Raw genomic sequence first — 14,954 nt, 5'->3', positions numbered from 1 at the left:
GAAAGTAAAGGGAGACACGCGTCTTCGCTTTGCCCATCTGGTGCTTGCTTTCGGGACTCTGACCCTGGAGGGAATGGGGATACGTGTAATTTTCAATCATGCTTACCACAACAGTGGGGTTTCTGATACAACAACAAAACGGAAGTCCCTGTCCCCTTTCTTTGTTTCATTACTACCACTCAACACACACACACGCATATATATATTTTTCATTTTTTAAAGGGGAGACCGCGAACGCAGTCCCCCACGACTGCAAATTATGCAGTCGAGTTTCCCACATTTGGGGACATTGCAGGGGTCAGCACATCTGGAGTGCAATGGGTGAGCCTTGCCCTGGGAAAACCACCTTCGTGATCATGGTATCTCTCCTGCTGGGTAAGTATTCAACACATATTTTTATTTAGCTAATAAATTTGCTCCTCCTCTGAATGTCAGTTACTTGAGGATGGGAGACTGTGAGGGTACTTTTTCTCTTGGGTCCCCAGGGCTCTGTAGGACCTGGAATAGAGCAAGTTTTCAAAAATGATTTGCTGAATGAATAAATGAATGACTAGTTCCCATTGCCCAGCCTTCTGGAGCTACCTGGGCACAAAGCCTACTGCCAGCTCTCTCTGCTCCTCAAAGCCTCCTAAGAACTCTCCGGCTCAGCAAGCTAGCCAGAGCCCATTTGTATTTCAAGCAATACATCTGTTTTATCAACAGGCTTCTCCCTCATGCTGTTGTTAGTTAACTGCTCCCCCAATCAATTTTGACCCCTGGTGACCACAGGTGTGCAAGAGTAGGGCTGCCAAACAGGGGCATCAAGGTTGAGGCTTTTTCAAAGCAGAGCTTCTGAGGTGTCTATGGATGGGTTTGAACCACCAACCTTTTGGCTAGTAGTTGAGTCTGTAGCTCTTTGGACGGCCCAAGGACTCCAAACCTACGTGCACTGCCTTTCCTGTCAAGCCATCATGTAATTTCAGCAAATGACATCCTCCAAGTAATTGCACTACCTAGAAACCTGGCATCAGCCCTGCCCGTCCCTCCTTGGTGTTGGGAATAGCATAGTACTGCAATGGAATCCCAGCAGAGCCAGGGACTTAGCTGTGCGGCCTTGGGAGAAAGGACCTGCGTTCCCCGAGCCTCACTTTGCTCCTTATCTGCAAAACGAGTATACTGATCAGTGTTTTCTGGGCTCCTGTGAACACAGCCCATTGTCTGAGACTACTCTGGGCACTCAGCACATGGGGGCCATCATGATTACTAATATCTGCTGATAAAATCCTCTGACCGGACAATTAGAATAACCTTGTAATGAATTTCCCTTTCAAAAGCCACCATCTATCTATCTTTACAGTTGTCTTTTCAGTGCCTTTAGGGTAAGCCCACACTCTATCATGACCTTTCAAGATTCTTAACAGACTACTCACAGCCTACTTTTCCAGAATATGTTCACTTAATATTAATTTAGTGACCGTTTATCAAATGTTCAGAGATGCTAGACATTAATGGAGTTCATATTTTATTAGGGGAGCCTGTCAATGAAAATAGCAAGATAATGTCAGACTATGGTTGTGATCGGGGCCTGAGGCTTTTAGAGGCATGGTGAATTTCTGACCACTTTTGTGTATATGTGCTTCTGCCACCATGAAAAGAGCACATCTCATGAAGCCATCGCTCCTTCATTCTGAGCCCCCAAAGGAGACACACAGGTTCGAGACCTAAACCTGATCTGTAGTCTGGAGTCAAGGTTGGCCGAAAAACCAAAGTCAGCCAAGCCTGGTACAGTCACAGGATGCAGACGTGTGTGTTATAAATATTTATCTGACTCACTGAGAACTTGGGGTTGTTTGTATTTCAGTAAAACTGTAACAATACCAAGATAGAACCAATTGGCTTTGCTCATGAATTGAGTGTGTGGGGTAAGGAAAAGGAAGGAATTTGGTTTTTTGTTTTGAGTGTTCGAAGGAAGAAAGGTGTCAATTATCAAGAGAGAGAAAATTGATAGGGGAAGGAATCTGGGTAGGAAATTCAGGTTCTGTCTTGAACATCTGTCATGATCAGGGCAGGCAATTGTTTTTGAGCAAATAATCTCAAAAGAGCAATGGTTTAATGGAAATGGTTTTTTATGGAGTGCAATTTCTTATTCAGAAATAAATCAAAGTGGCATTTGGGAAATAATGTTTTATGCACTCATTCTTGAATTGAACTCTAGACCTGTGGAGTCCTTGCTGGCTCCTCGGGAGCTAGCCAGCAAATGGAGAAATGAGAGAGTGGATGATTGCCTGAGAGAGCTTTTTTTTTTTTTAATTAGCTAATCAAGAAGGGGTTTACATAATTTTTATTCCCATCCCATTGCCAGTCTCTTGGTTATATCTAGCTCCAAAAGAAGCTAGGAAATGCTTAGGTGGATGCCCTCAATAAAAAGAATTTGGTTTACAACTAACCCAGCCTCTGCCATTGCTTCTTATGTTGAGACGTTTCTTAGAGGTCTAAGAGGAGATAGACTTGCTGGTGAAATGTGTGTCTGACAGACCAGAGGTCTAAACTTAAGGGCATGTTTGGAAATCAAGAACGGGTACATGACTTTTGAGATCACATATTTGAAATATAGAGAGACAATAGTATGAGATTCAGCACAGAGAACCCTACTATTGATCTTGTCAATAATTGAGATTGAGAAAGGAGAGCAGGAATCCTGGTGGTGCAGTGGTTAAGCACCTGGCTGGTAACTAAAAGCTCAGTGGCTCGATCGCAGCAGCCCCGCAGGAGGAAGATGGATGCGGTAGTCTGCACCTGTAGAGCGTTTGGCCTTGGCAATCCTTGGAGGGGGGTCTACTCTTTTTTATCCACTCACCAGAAATGGCTTTGGTTTGGGTTTTGGAAAGGGAGGGGAAGTAGAAAAAGAAACCGAAAGGAAGCTGCCAATGAAGTTGGAGAGAGGATGAGGAAGAGGGTGATGTTACATATGCTAGAGAGGAGGAAAGCCAGCAATGGGTAAATGTTGCTGAAAAGTCAAGTGAGACTTGGAAGAGAGGTGTTATTTAATGATGTAAGAAATGGTGTATGTAAAGGGGAAAATCTATGGGGAGAGGATGAGTTCTTCTGTAATAATAGGGGTGCAGACTAATAAACTGAACAAAATCCAGATGCAAGAAGGGAAGGTCTCTCCTCCTTTACCCATGTTGTTCCTGGGGAGGTGGGAGGACTTACCTGAGCAGTAAATTCAGGAAGAATAAACTCAGCTGCTTGGCGCAGCTCCATGCTGAGCTTCATCCTCTTTGAACAAGCTGCCTGTGAAGAACAAGTATTCATCAGTCATATGAATAAACGTGTATGGCCTCCTTTTTAATCTTTCACAACTAAGGACAGCCTGCTGTTGGGGTTGCATTAGGATCAGAGGTATTGTTATGAATGTGTGTGTATTTCTAGCTTTGCTAAAAGTGTGATGATCTCTTTCTCATGGCAAAGAACACACCTAGCACCCAGATGTTGATTTTTAAATACCATTCACCACTCCAAGAAACCAGGGACCCTTGGGGCTATCCACAGGATAGCCCTGGAGAATTTTATGCTAAAAAGTAAGGATGTGCTAAGAAAAAAACTCGATATCCAGAATAAATAATAACAGCAAGGGATTATAACTGATATTATAAAATAGTAATTTCCATATTGATAACAAATTGATAGCTAGGTAATAAGTCAGTGTAAACATATATGTAAACATATATGTCACACATAGGGAATACATAGATGTGCTCTGTAATATTCTTGTGGCTGTCTATTAGTTTGAAATTATTTCAGAGTAAAATATTAAAAAAAAAAAACAACCCTCATTGCCTTTACTCTGCTCCTCTTCCCGTCACTGTTGCTAGCTGTCAAGTTGGTTTCTGACGCCCAGCAAGCCCATGTGTTACAGAGCAGTTACACAACAGGATTTCTTGGCTGTGAGCCTTATTGTAGTGGATCTTCATATCTTTCTCTCTCTGAGGAGTGGCGGGATGAGCTTGAACCGCCAACCTTTTTGGTTAACAGGTGGATGTTTACCTGCTGTGCAACCATGGCTCACTGCTCCCGTAGCATTTATCAATTTCTCTCATACTATGGAATTCATATGATCATTTTTGTGTGTGTTAGGGTTAGACCTAGCGTTAGGGTTAGGGATAGGGTTAGGGTTAGGGTTAGACCTAGCGTTAAGGTTAGGGTTAGGGTTAGGGTTAGACCTAGCATTAGTGTTAGGGTTAGAGTTAGACCTACCGTTAGGGTTAGGGTTAGACCTAGCGTTAGGGTTAGGGTTCGATTGCCATTTCTCTCTACTCACTACTTTCAGGAATGTAGGTTCCATAGGAATACCTCATTGACATACCTGAGGCCCAAGAGCAGTACCTGTCTTGTAGTAGGTATTCAATCAATATTTATTGTTGAATAAATGAATGAAAGAAAGGGTCTAACGTGACTAGTACTGGATTAGAATTTTCTATGATATTGTCTCTCTCATGGGCGGTTCTGCTGGCTTCTTCCAGGGCTTCACAGATGACTCCTCTCATGATATAGATGGTGCATTTTATTCCCTTGGGCTCTGGGTTTCCTGGGACAGTTTCCATTCCAAATTTCTGTAGGGGCCCAATGACGTCTCTTGAAGGTCCTCTTTGGTCAGCATGTGGATGGGCTCAGGACCAGCTCTCTCCCCCTTTTGTGGCCCATATATAAAACCCAAACACTGCCATTGATTTGAGTCCGACTCACAACAACCCTCTAGAGCAGGGCCTCTAAAGGTTTCTAAGATGGTAATTAAAAAATTTTTTTTTGAAGATCATTTATTGGGGCTTCTTACAGCTCATAATAATCCATACAACTTATATCAAGCATATTTATACATATGTTTTCATCATTATTTTCTAAAAATTTAAATTCTGTTTGAGCTCTTGGTATCAGCGCTTCTTTTTACTCCCCCCACCCTCCATGACCACTTGATAAATTATAAATCATTATTGTTTTCATATCTTACACCAACCACTGTCTCCCTTCCCCCAAAGTTTCTCCTCCTGCTGACCCCCTCACCTCTGTCCCCCTCCCTCTGGGTATTGCTACTCCCATTTCAGTTCCTGAGGGGTTTATCTGACCTGGATTTCCTTTATCCTGAGCTCTTGTCTGTACCTGTGCACATGCTCTAGCCTAGCCCACAGTGAAAGGCAGGACTGGGGTCATGATAGTGGGGGATGAGGAGGCCTCAAGGAACCAGAGAAATAGTGTATGTCTCATCAGAGCTATACTTCACCCTGTCTGTCTCATCCCTTTCTTGTGATCCTTCTGTGATGAGATGTCGCATTATCTACAGATGGGTTTTAAGTCTGCTCCGACCCCCCTCGTTCTCAACAATATATTTTTTGTTTGTTTTGCATCTTGCATGCCTGTTCCCTAATCCCTTTGACACCTCATGATCACACAGGCTGGTGTGCTTTTATGGGGCAGACTTGGGGTGGGGGAGAGCTGTGCCTAGAAGGTGGTGTTGGGCCGCTTGGTGGTGAAGCGGACTTGTGGTGGCTCCGCAGGACCTGGTGGGCAGTGGGAACTTGATCTTGGAGTCATGGAACTGCTTGACTACAGCACAGAGGCATTTGCTGGCTGAAAGCTCTTCCACCTTCATGATTTGGATGGAATGGGCACAGGCTTGGTGCTGAGCACCTGTGTCACATGTCATGGTAGCACTGGATGATGGCACTGGGGTCCCAGTACTCCCGGTACATGTTGTGGGTCCTGCAGCGGGAGTCGTAGTGCAGCCAAAGTTCTTAACCCGCAGAGGGGGCTTCTCGAACACCTGCCCGCAGTACAGCGATGATATGGTTGGGGGTGAAGATGCTCATGTGGTAGAGTGGCGGTATCCAGCACTTGGTTGTAGGCAGGCAGTGGCCCACCGCCTTGTACTCAGGAAGCGTGCCTGAAGCCTTTATCGTGGTCCTCTGTAGCTGCTTGTTTAACTTCAAGCCTTTAAGACCCCACACGCTATATCTTAGATAGCCGGGCACCATCAGCTTCCTTTAGCACATTTGTTTGTGCATCGATTTTGTCTTCAGCGATCGTGCCCGGAGGGTGAGCATCAAAGAATGCCAGGTTGTTAGAACAAAGTGTTCTTGGGTTGAGGGAGGGCTTGAGCAGAGGCCCAAAGTCCGTCCACTTCCTCAACGTATTGCCGTATAAATATCTATACCCATGCCAGTACCTCTATTTTTATGAATTAATATATTTACATAAGCGCACACCTGTGTTTACACATCTATCCATAGCTTTGCAGGAACTCTTTATAGGAGCAGAAAGCACCATCTTTCTGCCACAACTGCTGTGTGCTTAGCAGTTCAATAAGTAGCTCACTGCACCCCAGGGCTGCTGGCCCATGCACAGGCCATGGCAAACACTGATACATCACCCCAGCCATCATTGGGCAGGAGAGTTGGCTTCCACACAGCCCAGGTGTTCATTCAATCACTGTATCGTATTTCACACCAGGAAACAGAAACCTTCAAATCCAGGGAATATTTCAAACCTTAAACGGGTCTCTGTGAGACTGTCTCACAATGAGGAGAGAAGTACCCCTCCTCTATACTCCTTAGAGTGGGTGGAATACAGAAATCTTCCTAAACCATTCTGATCTTCAAAGACCCAAGCCCCTTTACCTTAGATGTGCACAATTCATTCAGCTGCTTCTGTCTCTGCATTCACGTTGACAGGTAATACATGTTCGATTTTGGCGCTTCAGCCAAAGCAACTTAACATCGTGCTGCACATGTACATCCGTGACCCACCCTGGCTCAAAGAAATAGCTCATTAATAAAAATGCAATTTCAAAATAATTTTGAAATTGCTTTCAAAATTTCCTCATATTTCCCAATAGGCTTTCCTCATATTTCTCCCAAACAGGAAGAAAGGCATTTGCAGATTGCAGTAATATTACTAAACATCTCCTTTTTTATCCTCCACTACCATTTATATTCCATATACCAAAGTAATATCACTCCTCTCTCTTCCAGATTGCCTTAAAGCTTTCCCCCGGCCTTAACAGATGACCCTAGCTCTTATTCATTTCCATTTTTGGTCTCATTAGCAATCCCAAAGGACAACTTGGCATTGCTTGAATGAGTGTTCTAGAGAATGTTCGGCTGTTCAGATATCGTCAGCCGTATTCATTTCCTAAGCGCCCTCATAATTCGGCGTGTCTCTGTCAATAGGTTCTCCCCGATGAAATGTACATAGGAGTGAAGGGTGCTGTTTCCAGACTGACCCAGGAGACTGCCTATACGTGTCTCCCTTTCTCTTGAGGCAGTATAGTGCTGATTTGGCGAACAGAGCTCCGGGGTCCCGGAATGACTCTATGGAACAGAGCTGCTGGCCAACCTGGAATAGCTTCCCTACAACATTGCATAGGGGAGAAATAAAGGTTTGTTTGGCTTGAAAGATTTTGTTTGGGTTTTATTTATTACAGCAGTGCAACCTCAATGAATACAGAAATTAAGATCAGGAGTCAAGTGCTGTCCTAACCCTAGAGCTCTGTAGCCCCACCAGTGAGGGCCGCGGGTACGGAGGGATGGGAGCCCCAGATACTCATTCTCCTGGGGTAGTATACTCAGACGGCCTGCACGGTCTCTCCTGAGCTTGTGGTTATGGGGGAAGCATTCGGCAAGAGCCAGAATTTTAGGGTGAACTGGCTGCTGCCTTTTTTTCTTTCTTTTAGCAAGGTTCAAGTCCCAAAACTTTGAAACCAGGTATGTTGGGAATTCATTGATGGGTTGATTTTAATTTGGGAAGTTAGCAGTGTTTATGCTGTATAGTAAGACGTCCTAGTGACATCATGGGTTATGTGTTGGCTGCCTACCACAAAGTCTGTTCAGATCCACCAGTCACTCCATGGAAGAAATAGACTTTCTGCTCCCATAATAATGTATAGCCTCGGAAACCCCAAAAGGGGAAGTTCTGCTGTGCCCTTTCGGGCTGCTATGAGTCCGAATCATCTCTCTGGCAGTAGTGAGTTTCTGCTGTGTAGACCAGTATAAAGCTTTCTTCCTGCTGTTCGGTGTCGCTGACGTGGTTCTGACTCATGGTGACCTGATGCGCATCACTATTTTGTTTTAGAGTTTACTGAAGTCTCCAGAGTATTTCTCTGCTAATGTTAATTAGAGCTCTCATTTTTTATTACTTTTATTGAGTGCTCCTACAACTCTTATCACAATCCATACATCCATCCCTTGTGTCGAGCACACACCTGCACCTGTTGTCATCATCATTCTCAAAACATTTGCCTTCTGCCTGAGCCCTTGCTATCAGTTCCTCATTTTTCCCTCACTTCCTGCTCCCTCGTGAACCCTTGATAACTTATAAATTATTATTATTTTGTCATATCTCACACTGTCCAACATCTCCCTTTACCTACTTTTCTGTTGCCCAACCCCCAGGGAGGAGATTATATGTAGATCCTTATAATTGGTTCCCCCTTCCCACCCCACTCTCCTGGTATCACCACTCTCAGCACTGGTCCTGAAGGGACCATCTGTCCTGGATTCCCTGTGTTTCCAGTTCCTATCTGTACCAGTGTACATCCTCTGGTCTAGCCAGAGTTGTAAGGCAGATCTGGGATCATGATAGTGGGGGGTGGGGTGGAGGGGGGCGTGGGAAGAAGCATTTAGGAACTAGAGGAAAGTTGTATGTTTCATCAGTGCTACACTACACCCTGACTGGGTTGTTACAAAATTTTAAATGATCTGATCTACTTCTTCTTTTGTTAATGGGTCTCTTGAGATCTGTACTAATTTGGGTAAAGTGTACATTTCTAGAAATCTGTCCATTTAATCTAGATTTTCAATTTTGCTGGAGTACAGTCTTTTGTAGTGTTATTATTATTATTTTTAATTTACTAGGTTCTTTTGTGGTGTCCCACATTTCATCTCTGTGATAGGTAGATTTATTGTGCCTACCTGGCCACTAGGAACCTGTGAGATTAATAAGGTCACAGTTTTGATTGGAGGGCAAAAAGATAAAAGGTTTGGCAAGCCCCACCTTTCTCTCTCTTGGTCTCTGGTGCTTGCAACAGCATGTGGCTGCAAGTTCTCTGCTTCTGCTTGTGAGCTATACCACCTGTGGGACTGCCAACCCAGGGATCGTGTCACTAGAGCTTGAGGTTCTTGACTATGCTGCTTCACTATGCTGCTGGTGTATACATCACTTGAGCTCAGACTGTCAGATACCGTAGCCTTGCTGACTGTTGTTGACCTGCCCTGTTGTTTGCTGCCTGTGACTGTACTACCTGCATTGCGCTATGGAAGACTCAACTGTTTGCTTCCTTGACCTTGGACCTAGAGGCCCTTGAGAGTTGAAGGACTTCCAACATATTAACTATTCTATGGAAGTGAGTTGAACTGAGTGAGCCCTCTGTATTGCTGTGTGGACTAATTAGCTGTTATATTCCTTCATGTTGTATATATCTATCCTCATATATACATATAATCACAAGTGTCTTGGTTTTGTTTCTCTAGAGAACCCTGTTTAACATAATCTCTCATTCTTGATGCTTACATCTCCTCTTGACTTTCCATAGTTAAGTTTGCTAGTGGTTTCTCTATTTTACTTTTAATTATTTTATTAGGGGCTTGCACAACTCTTATCACAACCCACACATACATCAATTGTGTGAAGCACATCTGTACATTCATTGCCCTCATCATTCTCAAAACATTTGCTCTCCACTGAAGGTTTCTCTATTTTTTTAATCCTTTCAAAGAACCAACTTCTTGTCATGTTGATTTTCCCCATTATTTTCTCAATTCATTTATTTCTGCTCTGAATGTGTTGGGACCCTCTTCTACACAAAACTCACCAATTGTTCCCATCTCGGGAAAAGCCCAGCCCCTGTTGTGGTTGTTGGCTGCTGTTGAGCAAGCTCTTCCAGTGACCCGGTTAACAACAGAATGCAATGCTGCCCAGTCTTGTGCCATCCTCTTTGTTGGTTGTAAATTGGACCATTCTAAGTAGGGTTTCATTGGCTCATTTTCAGGTAGCCAGTCAGGCTCTTCTTCCTAGTCTGTCTTAGTCAAAAAATATCACAACAGCATGCAAACCTTCACTGCTACAAAGGCAGAGGTTATTTACACGGTGAATTGGCTGAGAACTGAGCCCAGGTCTCCCACATATCAGGTGAGAAGCAAACACTGAACCACATGGGCCCCATCCAGCACTTAAAAAAAAATCACTGCCATCAAGTCAGTGCCGACTCATAGGGACCCCATAGGACAGGGTAAAACTGCCCCTGTGGGTTTCTGAGATTGTAACTCTTTACAGGAGTAGAAAGCCTCATCTTTCTCCCAAGGGGCTGCTGGTGGTTTCAAACTGCCATATTTGAGGCTCGCAGTCCACCGTGTACCCACTACACCACCAGGGCCTTGAGCCAACACTTTGAATGGCCATATACTATATGTCAGTATTTTTCTTGCTACTCTGACTCCATCTTCAGTCCTGAGGTCTCCTTGCTCTTTGAAAACTCCAGATATGCTCCTTGCCATTCACTTAACCTGGACAGCTAGTCTTCTCATTATCTGAAAGTTGGACTAGCTCCATAATTTGGGGCTCTAGTCTAAAATAAATTTGTGCGATCTCTTTTTCAACAACTCAGAGCTTCAACATGATGCCCAAACAGCATCAGATTAAATATGGAGCCACTAAGCATGAGGTTCTGGGTGAAAGCCTGAAAATCACCCTTCCTCAGCTTCATTAGGAGTGGGTTCAAAAATCACCTGCCATTGACCCTCCCTTCCTGGACTACCTATTTAAAACCAGTCCTCTCCTCCCCACCTGGAATTCCTTACAGCTTCCTTACTATTTTATTTCTCTTTAGCATTTCTCACTCACTACCATACCGTGTCATTTACATATTTATTTCTCATCTCCTGTTCTCCCCCTTTATTAGTATATATGATTCCTCAAGGCCAGGAGACTTCTTTTGGTGAGTGCTGTATTCTCAGCACTGGGCAGGACAGGGTAGAACTGCCCTGGTGGGTTTTTGAGGAGTAGAAAGCCTCATCTTTTCTCCTTCAGGGTGGTTGGTCGTTTTGAACTGTTGACCTTGCAGTTAGCAGCTCAACTCATAACTACTGTACCACCTTTCGTACATGGCAGGTGCTCACATATTTACTGGAAGAACGAAAGAGGGCATACATCAATTTTGTATTCTCCTGGTAGAAAGAGTTAGATGTTTTCCATCCCTCTTTCAGAAGGGGGATCGGTCTGTGGACTTGCAGTGACTATATAAAAAATCATGCAAACTGCTTTCACCCGGTTTAATTTGACCTCAGGTCCCACAGGGGCACAGAAAAGCTGGTCCCTCTCACTTTCCCAGAATTCAGCCTCTTTGAATGTGCTTCTTCTTATGCAACGTGGCCTCTTCTTATAAAGAATTTTAAATTCTTAGCCCACCCTGCTATCCCTTTATAAAATAACCCTATAGGTACTAATATGATTCAGACTTCAGAAACAACAAAAGGGAAGGCTTTTCTGTTCCTCATTGCCCAACCATCCAGTTCCCATCCCGAGGGGAAAATTATCCCCAAGTGTCTGGTGATTCTGCCCAGAGACACTTGGTGCCGATGCTGTACGTAGCGCGGGTGTGGCATCATGTGCACGCAGTCTCCTTGCACAACCACGTGTGACAACGGGGCTCCTCTGTCTCCACTTCAACGGACTTTCCAAGGCCCTGGGTTCCACCCCACCCACATTTCACAGTGAGATTATGGAGACTTTTGGAGTACTTGGAAAGGGTATTTATGAAAACTGCTGTTGCAACTCTTAGGCCTTCGCTACTGGAAACCAACCCAACAGAGAACTCCTCACTGAATCACGTTGATGCAGATTCCTAAGGACCCCACAGGACAGGGGAGCACTGCCCCGGGGGCTTTCTGAGATTGTCAGGGTTTAGGGGAGTGGGGATCCTCCTCTTTCTCCCACAAAATGAAGCTGGAAAGGCCCCGTGGAGTCAGAGATTGTTGAGGAGAGAGCTGGTGACTCGGGCTTTGCGTTCCATACCCGTTCAAGTGCCCAGAGAAGTGTTTGGCTGCCCCAAGTTAGGGCGATGTTACTGGTATTTAGTAGATGGGGCAGCGCTGTTGCTAAACATTCCACTGTGCACAAGGTACGTCCTCTGCAAACAGACTACCTGCCCCAAAGTCAGTAGTCCTGGGGCTAAGAAACTAGCCGAAGCGAGGGGCTTCCTTCGGAACCCTTGAGAGCTGGTTCGGGGACGGAGGCTAACTTCCTGGGCTAACGTTGATGGTCCGGAAAAGATGCTGGTGGATTCCATGGACCACGCAATGACTGTGAGAGGGGGAGCAGAGCCGTCCGCATCCTGTGCAATAAAGAAAGAGCTATGTGGGTTTGTGGAAAAACGGTACGAAAAGATACAGGATTTTCCCCATGAATCTCATAGTGAGATTGATAGGGGTTGATATTTGAAGAAGGAGCCACCTGGAGGGAGGAGGTGCATTCAGCCGAGGCTGGAGAAGCTGTTTGGGGTCATGCACGCCATCATACTCGTTAGCCTGGAGCAGTGGTTCTCAACTTTCCTCATGCCGCGGCCCTTTCATACAGTTCCTCATGTCGTGGTGACCCTCAACCATAACATTATTTTCGTTGCTACTTCATCACTGTCATTTGCTGCTGTTATGAATCGGGCGACCCCAGTGAAAGGGTCGTAGGACCCCCCCAAGGGGTTTCGACCCACAGGTTGAGAACCACTGGCCTAGACCATGGAGCTACAGGTGAGGCGTCTCTGTGTGAGTGTGTGTTTGCGGTTTTGGGGGTAGGTTTAAAAACCCCAACATCGTCCACAGATCACTTCACAGGGTGAAATTGTTGTTTTGAGTGGCCATCGAGTGATCCTACGACGTGGAAACATGGCATGTCACGTGACCCTGCATCTTATCGTGGCTGTTGGTAAGTTTGAGCCCCTGGCTGCAGCTGTTCTATCCACTCATTTCTGGTGGGGCTTTCCCTCGCCCCACTGGCCCTCTGCCTTACCAACACGATGTCCTTTTTAGTCCGGCTCATGTGGCAAAAGAAAGAGAGGATGGAGGGAGATGCCAAGTCCATGTTAAATACCCAAGAGCCTCAAGAGAGATGACCTTTGATTATTAGGCAACTAAAACCTTGGCTGACCTCCTGATGGCACATGAAGAATAAGTCCCAGAGCTCATAAGATCCTCCCGGAATCGGCTCCTCTCATTTTCTCTCTCATTTATGATTTGGCTTTATCCACAGTGGACTTGAGACCTATCGTCAAACATGCTGAGCTTGCTCTCTCTGCAGGTCTTTGTTCTTGCTTTTCCTTCACCTGGCACACCCTCTCCCCAGGATCTTTGCATCACCCGCATCTCCACTCAGGCCTGCGCTCACCCAGTGTCACCTTCCCACTCAGGTCTGCGCTCACCCAGTGTCACCTTCCCACTCAGGTCTGCGCTCACCCAGTGTCACCTTCCCACTCAGGTCTGCGCTCACCCAGTGTCACCTTTCCCAATCAGGCCATTAGAAACAGGCAAAATTGTTTAGTCATGACTAACAACAGAATCATGGATTATTGTAATCCATTTTGTCCCTTATTTAGAGTCCCCCAAACTTCAACAATAAATATCTATTTTTAATTAAAAATGTATCTATGCTTTTTATTAATAATAAATAATTTTATTGGGGCTCTTACCGCCCTGATAATAATCCACACATCAATTGTATCAAAATAATTTGTACATACGCTGCCATCATCATTTTCAAAACATTCTTTCTGCTTGAGTCCTTGCTTTTTTTTTTTTTTCTTTTTCTTTCTTTTTTCCATAGAATGAGGAGCCTGGTGGTGAAGTGGCTAACAGAAGATCTACGATTCAAATCCACCGAGAGAAAGATATGTCATGCTGCTTCCACAAAGATCACAGCCTAGCTAAACCTACGGGTTACTGTGATTTGAAAGCAACTCAGTGATGACACGTGGTTTTACAACAGAAAACACTAATAAAGCACAGACAGACTCAACCCTAAGTGGGGCGGGGAGCACAGGACACAGGCAGTCATTGCTTTTCTTCAGCCGCAGCTTTGACCTGAGTGTTTCAACAGGAAAGGAAGATGTCCGCTCTTCACTAAGAACTTTGTTCCTGGGAAAGCTGTGGGAAGTGAATGGCCTGCCCCGGAGTCTTTGGCTCCCAGGCCAGAGAATTTGACAGGAGAGAGTGTGTCAAAGAATGGGCAGGGTCAAAGCTCAGGAAGGGAAGACTTTGCTGCAAAAACCCCAGAGAGAATTTGTGGTGAAAACAGTACCTGGTTAGTGGGCTTGTGTTGAGAAACAGCTTGGCATCTGAAGAGGCAGAAATGAACTAACTCTCCACTCACCAACCTGAAGCTGAATCAGACATCTCAGCAAACCACAATCAGGACTTCTCCGATAGTCATTCATTCACTTACATTCATTCACTTACTAAACAAATATTTATTGGAGAGCTACCAGAGGTGGAAATTGCTCTGGACTCTGGGGATATAATGTATCCACTTAATTTCCATTACAAGGTACAGGAAGGAGTGCATTATAGCAAAGTGTTACCTTTGAAGTGGTCTGAAAAGAAATAAGCACAGAACAAGCAAAAGAGATAAGAATGAACAAAATGGAATACAATAATCTGTGATTCTGTTACCAACATGACTAGACAGGATTACTTTAAACATTTTTGCGTACATTCTGTCCATTTTTTCTGTGACTGTAGAATAAAATGAATTTTTAAATGGCATCTCATTAGATAATAGATGGGGTTAGATATTAAATAACAACAATGATATTTAATTGATCAAGGATTCGTGAATGTGAAGTGGCTGTAGAGAGGAGAAAGAAAGAGGACCAGATACCAAGGGTTCAAGTAGAAAGAAAATGTTTTGGAAATGATGATGGCAACACATGTAAAAGTGTG

At 44.6% G+C, this 14,954-nt stretch overlaps 1 non-coding gene and 1 pseudogene across 1 annotated transcript; both read right to left on the bottom strand.

Annotated features, from left to right (window-relative positions):
• Positions 1–219: 219 nt before the first annotated feature.
• LOC142437989 (U1 spliceosomal RNA) lies at positions 220–383 on the bottom strand. The gene has a single exon (XR_012782481.1). It is a non-coding gene; the product is annotated as a U1 spliceosomal RNA (small nuclear RNA).
• A 5,092-nt stretch (positions 384–5,475) lies between these two features.
• The window catches only part of LOC142438854 (large ribosomal subunit protein eL20 pseudogene), a 47,122-nt pseudogene continuing 37,643 nt past the window's right edge, over positions 5,476–14,954 (bottom strand).

This window comes from Tenrec ecaudatus, chromosome 1 (assembly GCF_050624435.1).
Source record: "Tenrec ecaudatus isolate mTenEca1 chromosome 1, mTenEca1.hap1, whole genome shotgun sequence".
Lineage (NCBI taxonomy): Eukaryota > Metazoa > Chordata > Mammalia > Afrosoricida > Tenrecidae > Tenrec > Tenrec ecaudatus.
This window is presented reverse-complemented; position numbering and strand designations above follow the sequence as displayed.